Genomic DNA, 12,724 nt, shown 5'->3' with positions numbered 1-12,724 from the left:
AAAAAAACGGAAGACCTCGCACGAATCACCTATAGAGTTTTCGGAGCGCTTCTGTCTATTCATGTTTGAAGCCTCGAAAAGTCAGATGAAATTTAAGTATCTCATGGATAGATTCAAATACTACCTTGTCCAATTTGTCAATCCCAAGAAGAAGTTCAAGCTTAAACCCCACTCAACATACTTCAGTGATGGAGCTGTGCAATCATGGCACAATCGTAGACAGACACAGTCACTGTCACAAGTAACTGTCTGACATCCCCTCATCAAACAACTCCACCATCGCAGAGTGATGTGGGAGAGCATGTACATAAATTTGTTCAACCATCACATCCTCTCGAAATCGCTCCTTTCGATTTTTGCGCAGACTTGGCTATGAGTCCCATACCTCGTCACATGTATTTTGTACCTCAACCTCCATCTTTGAACAGGGATAATCCTTCGGATGACAATGTCTTGTGTTCTTCCGTTCCAGACTTTACAACTGTTTTGAACGAGGATTGATTTATCGATGGAGTTGGTGTTGCACAACCAACATGCATTGAAATTCATGAAGAGCATGCCTGGGAGCTTGAACATCCACCCACAGCAGTGGACCATCCCTGTCTATCTGTACCTCCTTCGTTTTTTCCTGACCTCCTTTGTCAGATCTTGCCATCCCTGATTTTTCATGTGTGTCTCCATCCACAGAAGAACCAATTTTTGATCATTCGCAGGACACACTAGATGTCAGTCCATGATCTGACAACAAAGAGGACCGATCATTCTTAAAACATCCACTTGATTTTTCATCTATCTTTTTTGGAAATGTAGAGGATGAACGCTCTTGCTTCTCATCTACCTCTCTGTGCGATTCATCGAATCATGAGGATGTCAAACAACATCCTGCATTTTCTGATCTTAGTTGTCATGATCTCTGTTATAGCTCCAAATCTCACTCTTATGGTTTGTGATGTTGTACTCATGGCCTAGGGCAACCCCTCCTTCCAGACCTGGTCCTAAAATTTAAAAAACAGTGTTTTATTCCTTATACGCGACATTGCCCTGAGTTAAACGCGTGTATACGCGGGTCTGTGTATATCCAACCCGCGTGTATGTATTAAAACACTTAAAAAAATATAAAATTCCTTCTTTTCGGGCGGAGATCGTGGGTTTTACCTGCTGATCACCTGTTAGTGCCCGTGGCCCAACTGTTCCCAACCAACTCCTAACTAAAAAACTACTTTGGAGATGGTATAAAAAGACCTCAAAGGGAAGGCCTAAGGGAGGAGAGAATAGAGAGAAAGGTTATTATGCTGAGATTTTCCCCTTGACCAGGTCTGAAGTCCCTTGTGCCTTCTGCACTTCCCCCATTTTGTACAGGAAACCTTTGTTTCCTTGTGTGTTGATGTTCATTCACCATTTATGACATCATGGAGAGAGTCATGGAAGGAGTTTTGTTAGAGGCTTGAGGCTGGAACGGATCCGGAAGGAAGCTTTGCTTGGAGCCTGCTGAAGGTGACTTAGGTGAACATTTTCCTTTTTATGTACTTTATTTGTCTATAATAAAAAGAAACACATGTCTTGGTTCCCGAATTGAATCTTCTTTATGTTAATGATATTCATGTTTTGAATTCATGTGTAAATGGTTGTTTGGATTTCATAACTAATTACCTTTCTTTGTAACATGAAGATGGTTTCTTTATAAGTTTTTGTCCATGTACTGCTGTGTTCTTTGAATTGTTTGTTTTGCAGGACAAAAGAGAAGAAGGGAACTCCAAGAAGGGTTTGGACCCTAAAGGCCTTCTCAAACGTAGGACTAAAGGTACGTACCCTTATCATAGAATTTGCTTATAATAGCGTAATGGCTATATGAATGCATGTTTCTTTGAATAGACAACTTTCAGTCTGCTAGGGTTTCACCCAAAAAGCCCTAGGGGAGTAATTCCCTCTACCAGAATTGGCGACTCCACTGGGGACAACACTCTTGTTGTTCCTAGTTTGGGTGTGTTTCAAGCCAATCAGGGCTCAGCTGCCTTGTCTGCTTGTTGTTACTGTCTGGTCTGTTCTTGAACTTTAAGCTTTGCCAGTTTCTTCAGTTTGTTTTTTTTTATTTTTCTTGAAGCTTTTCATATACACTGTTTTTATTAGATACAGAAGCGTATATACGCTTGTTTCTTTGAGAGAACCCACGTATATGCAGGTTTCCTCAAACACAGTCGCGTATACACGCAATCTGTACTACAGTACAGTCGCGTATACAGGCAATCTGTACTACAGTACAGTCGCGTATATATTCTAATTTTCAAGATTTGTAAATTTTTTGGCCTCTGAAGGTTTGTTTGGTAGTTTGAGTCAGTCTGAAACAGTCATTTTCCAGTATCAGTTATTGGTTTTACAGCGAGCATCTCGTTCTGAATTCTCTCTGATTATAAGGAGTGTTGGTTTGATTTTTGCTGATTGCAAGCGTCATCGTTTTTGGCTAAAGCACGCAAGATCTCTTGCTAGGAATCTTGGCTGCTCTGTTTCATCAGGGTAGGAAGATTGAATTCAATCTTTGTGTTAATTTTTCTTTTGGTGACCTTCTGTTTGCTTGACAAAATCGCTTTTTGTGACCATTTGCTTCTTTGTTTCATGAAAGTTGTTGTTTGACACTTTCTTGGAATTTGTCTTTTTGATCTTTTTGGTTTTCATTGCCAAGGCTTTCATTACTGCTTTTGATTGTTAAGAGCGATTTCAAACACATTCATTTTTGTTGGGTTTTCATCCATTAAGTGGTGTTGATTCGCAAAAGTGTTTAATTGCCTATTCTTCAATCACAAGTTTCAGTGTTGTTGAGAGCATTTTTTGAAAAGACTTTTTGTTTGTTGCTTTGAAGAAAATATTTTGAAAATCTTAGTTTTGCTTTCTTGAACTTGCTTTTCATTTGGTTTCCTTTTAGAGAAGTGAAAGTGCTTTATGTTTGTCTTAGAACTTGTTTTTAGTGTTTAGACGAAATGAATGGAAACATTTCATATTCCATCTAGGCATTTTAAGTGGCAAGATAAAGTTTGATAAACAAGCAACTTTCATTTTTGTTTTTAGAGTAGTTTTGAATTTGCATCCACATATAGTTGTTGCATTAGGATAAATTTGCATCCCCTTTTAGGCATATATAGCTTTGTTTGCTTTTGTGAGTGTGAAGTGTGCATTAACAAAAAGAAAAGAAAAATTTGTTTTATTAGAAGTACCTCTGAACCCTATAGAAATTGCTCTTCATCGAAAAATGAAAAAGTGCATGCGCATGTAGTTAAGTTTTTACTAATTTCTTTTGCATCAAAAAACACCACTAGTTTCACTTCCGTTACCTTGTGACTTAAAGAACAGCCTAATAAAATCAAGCGCTAACTAAAATTCACTAGAACTTTTTGTTTTAGTCAGTTACACCAACAAGATTAGGATTTTAGGGCCTTGGATTAGGCGAGTGGAGAGTTAACTCTCCAAGGCCATATAAACGTCAAACGTAGGAGTCTGAATAACGAGAGAAAATCCAATAGCGTTAGGAAGACCAGGAACGCTTAGGATCTGGGAGTTAAGCACGAGGGTCTGTGAAGACAGGGAAGAGAGATACCCCCTCTCCTACTTGTCCGAACTTACCTCACGACTGTTCCGCCTGGCTTCTGCGACGAGTTGGTATCCATAGTTGCTTCTCCTAGGGAACCACACAGGTGGCTGCGGATGGGAATCCCATGGCACATGAGGTCGACGTTGCATCACTCTCGACAGTGCGACTGGAGGGCACCCTTGCGAAGCTTGGGGGCTTGCACCGGCGCAGGCTGTTGTTAGGAGGTCAGCGTAACTTCCTTTGATACCTTCGCTGATAGGACTGGGCCCTCATCATCCCAGACTATCTTCGGAAGGCCCCTTATTTCACTTTCTCGTATTTTGGTGTCCGGTCTTAATCACCCGGAGCGGAAATACTTGGAAGTTGTTTGACTGGCTGTATCTTTAGGGACTTTATAGTGTGTGCTCTGTGCTCCTAGTTGCCCTAGCTTTCAATTTTTGAGCCTTTAGTTAGATCATACAAAAAATTCAAAGTGGCTGACCGATCTCCAAGACGGTCTCGAAGACTTCGTGGTCTCTCGCCACCAAGTTTAGAGCCTTCTCCTAGAAGGCACAGAGGCAATACTACTGGTGGGTTCCGTCCCACGCCGGTTGACGCATCGGGGATTGATCCTCCTCTCGGGGGCATTAGCGGCCAAGCAAGGCCTGGCACTTCTGAGCAAGAGAGGGACACTCCAGTCCTTTCTCGAGTTCGCTTTCAAGCGGAGAATAACATAGAGGTAGAAGAACTTTCAGAGTCATTAGTGGCTCCAAATTCTCCACTACCATCTAGTCATCCAGACGTATTACAATACGTAGGGACTCTGACGCATAGACCGTCAAGTCGAGGTTACGCTACGCGCTTACCATCGATGACCACTACTGGAAGCATGGCTTCTACAAGTGCTACGACTATGCAAACCCCAACATCGGTGCAAGGGGGAGGAACCATTTCCATCCCCTCCGCTTCCTTGTTCGGATCTTTTGCTAGCACATCTTTAGTTGGGTCTACCTCCATTCCGTCCACGAGTGGAAATGCCCAAACCAATGCTTTTGGTACTGGACTCTTCCCTTTTGGCACCCAATCACATGGTATTCCATCGGTTCCGTTTAGTGCCGCTACGTCCATGATGGGCGGATCGGCTTCATTCCAGGGTTTTCCTTTCGGAAGTGGTCATATACCACATTCCAACCCGACGGTAGGGTCCATGCCTTTTTCTTCTGTAGGACAAAGCAGCAATCCTTTCCAAGGTTGGAATAACCCTGGGGTTAGTAGCGCGGGAACTGGGAATCCGTTTATCGGCCAACAAGGGAATAGGCCGTACTCCACGGTTAGCATGTTTCAAAGTATTCCTCCCGTTGCTTCGGCTTGGAATCCGTATCAGGGTTTATCAACTCCCTACAATCCTTTAGGAGGAAACTTTACTGGTTATGGAGGTTATACGGCCGGAGTTGGTCAAACTCCGAATTTTGCTGGACCACAAGGCCTCCCTTTTGGTTCAGTCGGTTCTACTGGTCACTTTGGGCAGCTTGGTGCCTCCCAAATTCCAGGACAATCTTTTCAGAGCTTTGGGAGTTCTGCCCAGTCTGGGTGGAATCCCCAAGGTCCTCCTAGGCTTCCGTTTCTAGCAACGTTAAACTTGCCAGATCTCACTAAGTTAACAAATGACCCAATCAGGTACAATCCGACCTGGCCTTCGGTCCCAACCAAACTCCCTTCAGACATTCCAAAATTCGAAGGGAAGAGTGGTGAAGACCCAGGCGACCATGTAACCACATTCCATTTGTGGTGCTCACCTAACTCCCTTATCGATGACTCGATTAGGTTGAGACTCTTTCAGCGCACCTTGACTGGTAATGCGGAAAAATGGTATATAGAGTTGCCAGGGGGCAGCTTTACATCATTCGCTGACTTAGCCAATATTTTCTTAAATCACTTCCAGTTTCCTGTCCGTTATGATGCCGGAACTGAACTTCTGGCCACCTTTCGTCAGGATAAGGCAACCCACATTTCTGACCATATTCAGGAATGGAGACGGAGAAAGAGGCTCATTAAAGTCGAAATCCCTCCGGAGTACCGTCTCGAGTGGTTTTTGAAGTCTTTACAACCCAAGATTTCCAAGGATGTCTCCATGTCTGGGGTCTATTCTGAGGAGCAAACCATTTTTAGGGCCCAACAATTAGAATTGATCTACTCTCAGTCTGGGATCCTACAAAAGTACTTGCCAGATGCTCCTGGATCTAAGGTTGATGTAGCTAAGTCGAAGCCAGGTCCGCACGCGGATGGTATCGTCGGGTCAGTAGACACAACTACCGTGAACTTGTTGAATCAATTGCAGCAGTTATCCTTATAAACTGCTTCTAACAACCAAGTCACATCGTCTGATCCCCCCGCTTCCCAAACTTCTTCAATAAATGCCGTCCAATCTGATAATTCCAAAGGAAATCAAAATTCCAATGGGAAAAAGAAAGGACGAGGTAAGAAAAAGAACCAGGATGGGAAGCCTGCTGCAAATAAATCCGGCAACAATGCTGGTGGTGGTAGAAATGAGTCGAGAAAGAAAGTCAAGTTTCCATGCAAGTTGTGCAGTGGAGACCATCTAACTCATCTTTGCCCTAAGATTGAAGATGCTCAGCGCTTGTTAGGACAACAAGGGACTTCTAGTTCTCAAGCTGTGTTAACCAACCCGTTTCCCCAAGGGCAGCAACTTCTTGCTGGCGTGAGTTCGAACCCTGGAACCTCCGCTGGGGGCAACCAGGAAGGGGAAAAATTGTCAAATGTTTTCATGATGGGTTCTAACGTCCATGTGGCTACTCGGTCACGTGATTATGGTGAAGCCGAAACATCCAAGGATAAGACTATCCCCGGAAGTACTGACCTTCATATCGAGCGACCCTCTGTCGAGACTATACCACAGATACCGAAAGGTTCCGCTAAACGCGCGACGATTAATCCTAATGCTAGGGCCGCCCAGAATTACTCCATTGTGGAGGATCTGGCTCAGAGTCCGTGCGCCATGTCTGCTTTAGAGGTTCTCCAATCGTGTCTAGCTCAAAGAAGCGCTTTACTCTCCACGATTGGAGCAGTCAATCCAGCTAACTCTTTAGTGCTCACTTTTGACATGTTAAATGTCAAAAAGCGACTCCCTCATCATATGGCTTTTCAAATAAAGTCCACATACCGGAAAATCAATATTTTTCGCACCGTAGTAGATGAAGGAGCTTCCACATGCGTTATGTCGATGTCATGCTGGAAGGCTATTGGATCACCTTCGGCTGTTCCTTCACCCACCGTCTTAACTGCATTTGACGGTCATTCTCACAAGCCGCATGGGATTATCCTAGCCTTTCCTATATGTGTTGGGGGAAAGGTCGTCAATATTGAAGTAGAGGTCATAGACGCTAACCTAGACTATAATCTCATATTAGGAAGGAACTGGGTATACGAGATGGATGCCGTTGTTTCGACTTTGTTTCGTGTTATTTGCTTTCCTCATGAGGGGAAAATCGTTAAGGTTGATCAATTGGACTATTGTCCAGTTGATCCTCAAGCAAGCTCTGACTCTACTGTCCCTTTAGTGGATAACCCTCGCCCGCCGACTGAGAATTTAGGAGTAGGGATGTATTCCTCATTGATGGGTACATTTGATCTTCCCTCTCCTTTCGCTAAAATTAATGCTATTTCATCATCTAAGGAGTCTCCTCGAGAAGAGTTCTTCCGAACTCATTATTTTTCAGACCCTTGGACCTTGCCTTCACCTACGACCACATTAGTTGAAGGACAAGTAAATGGAATGGCATTCCCTATATCTGCAGCTGAGCTTAGATATCAGTCTATCGTAGACTCTGCAGACAACCATTCTACTCCTTTTTCCGAAGAGGAGTTAGATGGTCATGTGGCCCCGGCTTGGAGCCTTGATTCTACCTCTGCCTTGGACTGCTTAGACTCGGTTCTGCCTTCTGAAGAAGCAATCCTCGAAGTAATGATGGGTATAGATCGACCTTGGGAAGACTTACACCATCGTTCATACTTTCTTCCTCCATTGCAGGAAGTAGAATCTAGATTCTCCGAGCTCTTCACTAGTGATGTTTGTGCGGTGTCGAACCCTTTGGCTCCAACACACGTTCGTGCTGAAGGTAATATGTCGGTAATTTCAAAAATGATACCTGTAAACATCTCTAGGGACCCTAACATCATCGAGAATATCTTCATCGGAATTAAGTGTTCCCCTGAAGAAATTCAAATTTACACCGACCTATTCAAGGAATATCGTGATGTATTTGCTTGGTCTTATGAGGAAATGCCTGGCATTGATCCTTCTATAGTTCAACATGAGATCAAGACGTACGAAAACGCAAAACCGGTTCGTCAAAGGCTTCGGCCGGTCAACCCTAGGAAAGCAGCGGATATCAAAGCTGAGGTTGAGAAGCTGCTAAGGGTGGGTTTTATATACCCTGTTGCTCTTACTGATTGGGTTTCTAATCCAGTCCCTGTGGACAAAAAGCAAGGAACAATCCGAGTATGCATCGATTTTAGGGACCTAAACAAGGCTTGTCCGAAAGACAATTACCCCACGCCATTCATTGATCAGATTATCGACGAGTGTGCGGGTAATGAAATTTTTTCCTTCATGGATGGTTTTTCGGGTTATAATCAAATCTCTATCCATCCTGAAGATCAACATAAGACAACTTTTATATGTCCCTGGGGTACCTTTGCATATAGAAAGATGCCTTTTGGTCTTAAAAATGCTGGAGCCACTTTTCAGCGGGCCATGTCATACGCTTTCCACGACATCAAACATGTCATCGAGGCATACTTGGATGATCTCGTTGCTCGTTCTCGAAAGAGAACTAATCATCCTAGTCATCTTCGATTGGTTTTTGAACGTTGTCGTTTTTATAAAATCCGGTTGAATCCCAACAAGTGCGTTTTCGCGGTTACAACCGGTCGGTTGTTAGGGTTCATAGTGTCCAATGAAGGGATTCGGGTTGATCCCTTGAAGGTTGAGGCAATAGTTCAGTTGCCTCCCCCGTCCTCAATTCGTCAACTTCAAGGTCTTCAAGGGAAGGCTAATTTCTTAAGACGGTTTATAGCAAACTATGCCGAGATTACTAAAGGGTTCATGCGTTTGCTACGAAAAGGAGTTCCATTTGTGTGGGACGACTTTGCGCAGCGGTCGTTTGATGCTTTGAAAAAGGCATTAGTCTCTGCCCCGCTTTTGAGTCCACCATGTTATAGAAATTTTTGTGCCTTACAGCTTTGAGCATGAAATGTCCATAATCCAAGGGATCCAAAGTCCCTAAAAGTGTTGTTCCTGCCCCTAAAGGAACAAGGTCAACCAATGACAGCTTCTCCCAGAAGTTCTCCACCAAAAACCACTCAGAATCAGTCAATTCAGGATCAATTCAGATGCTCTACTAGCTGCCTGCGTTGCAATGCACCCCAGTACACTAGATAGGTGCGTTGCAACGCAAATAAATACATTGTCAGGGTGTGCTGAGCGAGAAATGCCAAATGGCAGTGTCATTCCGCGAGGTGTACAGACACTGGAAGCTTCCAGAATCTTCTCCAATGACACTTGCCTCAATGAATTCGACCAGTGATGAGTAAGAGGCTCTCAACCTCCAAGTGGAAGCAAGAACTGACAGAGAGAAGCCACAAGTCAAAACATAAGCTGACTCATCCTCTCTGCTCACATCTATATATGGATCCCTCATCCCAGAGATCCAGAGGCTGGAATTTTGTACTTTGTAGAGAATTACTGTTGGTTTGAGATTGAGATTAGTACATTGGGTGATTTATGCTTTGTTGGAGGAGAGGAAGGGATTCCTTTGCTGGGAGGTAGATGCTGGATCGGGACTCACTTGGTTGTATCTCCTCTTGGACTTTCTTATCATATCAATAAAATTATTTGAGTTTCTCCTACATGCTGTGTATCAATGATGTTTTGTTATATTTTCATGTTTAGCTTAATCTGATCCTGAGCTTTTTATGAATGTATATCTATATCTTCGTGTAGTTTCTCTCTCTTGTGATCTTGCAGGAATTCAGTGAAGCTGGGCCGGTAAGGGAGCAGGGAGCTGGGAGCCATTGAAGAGAGGAGTGATTGGATCAACAAACTAGCTAAAGACACAGGTTAGTTACATCCTTTCTCCTCATTTACATTTCATAAAGAAGAATACTCAAGTAGTTTTCCTTGTTTGTTGCTAAGGCACTATCACACCTTAGAGTGGGATAGGGGTGTTCTGAATGGATACTTTTCCCAACAACAAATTGGCGACTCCGCTGGGGATCGTATCTAGTTAGTTTATTTGTGTTTCTATTGTTGTTCATCTCATAAACTCAGGAGTGCCGAATCGAACTGCATTTGCCATTTACAAATGCAAAGTAGAGATCTGCCACTCTAGTCCACTCACTGGGCCTGTTTATGATCTGAACAAGCTGATCCACAAATTCTCTAACTGCCCTTTGTGATAGCTCTTAGTCCTCATTTAAATCATCCTCCTAATTGTACCTTATTGATAGCTTTTATCTGGCCAAAAACCGTAGATTAAACTGCAAACCGTGACCCAAAACCCAGAGACAATTCTCGTTTCTGCTTCAGCGCAGGCTCTGTGAAGAGGTTATGCATTTCAACGCAGGTCCCGAGAGGGCTACCTACGCTGCAATTCAGTTTCTCTGTGCAAGGGGTGTGCTGATCATCCTTTGCCTTGTGCAGTTGTGGTTCTCTGCTTCTTTTTGCTCAGTTTTATCTCTATTTTTTGCATCCTGTTATTAGTGTGTGTACCTATCTGAAAACCCCTTTTCTTTGCCTTAATTCCGCCTCAGTTGTATAAAAGAAACTGTATTTGTTTTTGTGTATTTGTTACATCATTTGCAGTTTCCCATTACAAAGGTAAACTAGTCATACTGTCACCCTTAGATCTAGACCTGTCGTAAGTGTCGTTTTGATCTTAGGAGTGAGTTTGTTTGCTGTTCACAGTTGATTATGCTTTTACTTTTGTCTTTTGGTTTGAATTTATGAATTTCTAGTGTCGAAACAAGTATTTGCTTCAAAATCATAAAGTGTCGTAATCGTCTTTTTGATTTCGAAAGAAGCTTGTTTGTGTTTTTCACTTGAAATCGAATTCAAATTTGTACAACAGCTTTCTTTTTAGGCATCAATATTAAGAAAGTGAAAACAAATACATTCATATGTGCATTTGCATTTTGACAGTTTGTATGTTGATTTAGGAAAAGTGCATTTACAGTGTGCTCTATGCTCTTTGAGAAAAGATTGTGTCTTTCTTTTCCCCTTGTAGCTGGGATTTTCATTGTTGAAAAGAGATAAAAGATTGCTTATCATCTTTAGACTGCATTTAGGAATTGTACCTACATCTCGTGGTGATCCAAAAAGGCAAACTTCTAAGAAAGATCAACCTAAAATAAATTGAATGAACTTAACAACGCTTTGTAACTTAACGCACAACATAGAGGTCTAGGCTAGAGATGTGTTCCGGCGTCGTAAAACCTGGTAACTGTTGCCTCACTGATGGTTGGGTGATTCCTCCTGAGAGACAACAAGTGCTAGTACGGATTGTGCTCCCACGTACCGTCGAGTATATATTGGGAGACCCCTATAGGCATAAAACCTTCATCCATAGGAAGCCGTGTCGGCCGCCCTACTGATCGCAATGCACTGAACACAACATTCGAGAAGATTGACCGCCCGTACCTTAAAAAGTATTCTGCGGTTTTGCGAAAAGTTTGGCACATCCTCTACCTAGAACTCCAGAGCAGTCCCTTTCGTTCCTTTTCAGACTCTTTAACGGAAAAGGTCCATCTGAGCACTTGTCACTTCAGGTTCATTAAAAATCGAAGGAGATTAGAGTCATCTTTTGCTTCTTCTCGACTCTTTAAAATTGAAAAAGCAAGTTGTGTCCAAGCGTCTTTAAAATTTATTTTAAACGGAATATTCATACCCTTTTCTTGCGTTGATCTTTAGGTTGAGAAAATGGAGCCTACCAATCAAGGAATTCCCCTTGGTGGAAATCCTAGTCCCTTCTCCTCTTGGGGAGATGTTGGTGCGCCCCATATGGCCACATTGTCACTTCCAGGATTGACAATTGGCTTGCCGGTCTGGCTCTTCTCAACCAATGTCGTTCAGAACACCACTATTCCTGAACAGTCGAATCAGCAATTAGACGAGTCCAGAGTTTCCCATCAACCTTCTACTTCCTCTAATTATTCCTCTCTTCCTTCCTCTTCGCGTGACAAGACTGGTAAAGCTAAAAGCCAAGTTCCTAAGGAGAAAAAGGAAAAGAAGAAGAAAGAGAAAAAGAAGAAGGAGCCAAAGGCAAATAAGGGAAAGCAAGTGTCGTCTAATGAAAATCCACACACAGCACTGACCAGGCCTAAATCGCCATGTGTCATTTGCAAGGGAGACCACTTTCACAGAGATTGTCCTTGCATCCCTCGGATACTAAGGGACTGGTCTCCCCGTTTGCACAATCCGGTGGCGTCAACCTCTGATAACCATGTTGAAAGCACACCGTCAACTAGCGAAAGTGAAGTCCCAGGACAAAAAGGGAGAGCTAGATCTCCCTGTAGACTGTGCGAAGGCAACCATGCCCTCCACCGTTGTCCCTTCTTAGACGAGGCTAAAAGAGTCTTGGAAGATCATCCGGTTTCACCGTTACGACTTCCTCCTGGATATAAAAAACTCTTGCCAAGTCCTTCGTTAGTTGAGAATCCAGCTGGCCTGCTCAAGTGGTCAGCTGAAGCGTCTATCATTGAAGATAAACCAACTGAATCCATACCTGACGAAAGTCAAAAGGTCGAGGCGGCAGTTGACCCGGCCTTGCCTTCAGAGGTTTTATCTTCGAATGATACAATCACTGAGGAGAATAAGGATGACACCGTCCAAATTCTCTTCATCAACACAGACTCCGACGAACACGGGGGCAATCCACCCATTCCTTTATCGCAGGAAGGAAGTTCATCAGAGCGATACCCGACCGTCTACTCGGTCCCACCACCAAGCAACCTAGTTGTCTCTTTCGACTGGAATCAACTAGGCAGACCCCGTTTGCCAGCAAGCATACCATTCAGAATTATCGTCCAAATATACAGAATGGTCATGGATGGCACCATCATTGATGAGGGGGAATCTGTGAGTATCCT

This window comes from Pinus tabuliformis, chromosome 3_1, assembly GCF_031772625.1.
Source record: "Pinus tabuliformis cultivar Carrire ecotype Pingquan chromosome 3_1, CPIR1, whole genome shotgun sequence".
Lineage (NCBI taxonomy): Eukaryota > Viridiplantae > Streptophyta > Pinopsida > Pinales > Pinaceae > Pinus > Pinus tabuliformis.
Note: the sequence above shows the minus strand (reverse complement) of the source record.